The following is a 917-nucleotide window of genomic DNA, read 5'->3' on the forward strand; positions in this document are numbered from 1 at the left end:
ATATATATATTTAATTGTGTTATAGAGTTAGAATTCTTCTATTACGTACTATTCATGTTTTTCTTTGCTGCAATAGGTGCTTCACTTGGTTAGTGAAAATGAGAAGAGAAATTGGCAACTTCTTCCTAGGAAGAAATATCCAAAACCATTGATTTTCCATGATGGGAGATTGGCTTTCAAACCCAATTTTCTAGCCACCTTAGAGATGCTTCTATGGCTTCCTTTCGGATTTTTTCTTTTCATCATCAGACTTATTGTTTCCCTACTCCTTCCTCATAAATTGTGCATACCAATCTTATCATTCATTGGAATGACCGGCACAGGCCATAATATGAGGGAAAAATCTCTTGTCACACAAAACAACATTAGCACAAAATAAGTGAAGGGCACACTGTCTGCAACCACAGAACTCTGCTCGATCCCATCTATGTGTCAATGGTTGTGAGGAATCCTATCATGGCTGTCACATACAGCTTAAGCAGAATCTCCGAGCTTATTTCTCCAATCAAGACAGTTCGATTGAAGAGAGATAGGGAGAAAGACTCGGAGATGATGGAGAAGTTGTTAAGCCAGAGTGATCTTGTGGTTTGTCCTGAAGGAACTACTTGCAGAGAGCCTTATTTACTGAGGTTTAGTCCTTTGTTTGCTGAGTTAACCGATGAAATAGTTCCAGTCGCCGTGGACTATCGGGTTAGTATGTTCAATGGGACGACTGCTGGCGGGTACAAATTCTTGGACCCGGTTTTCCTCTTGTTGAATCCAGTAACTTCTTGCACTGTAAAGTTTCTTGAGAAGTTACCTGAAGAATACACGTGGGATTGGAGGGAAATCCAAGTTTGAAGTGGGCAATTATGTGCAGTCAAAAATGGCTGAAGCTTTAGGATTTGAATGCACTAACTTGACAAGAAAAGATAAGT

At 39.8% G+C, this 917-nt stretch overlaps 1 pseudogene; it reads left to right on the forward strand.

Annotated features, from left to right (window-relative positions):
- Nucleotides 1-76: 76 nt before the first annotated feature.
- LOC112093616 lies at nucleotides 77-913 on the forward strand (annotated as a pseudogene).
- The last annotated feature ends 4 nt before the right edge of the window (nucleotides 914-917 follow it).

This window comes from Morus notabilis, unplaced genomic scaffold (assembly GCF_000414095.1).
Source record: "Morus notabilis unplaced genomic scaffold, ASM41409v2 Scaffold6143, whole genome shotgun sequence".
In the NCBI taxonomy this organism is placed as follows: Eukaryota; Viridiplantae; Streptophyta; class Magnoliopsida; order Rosales; family Moraceae; genus Morus; species Morus notabilis.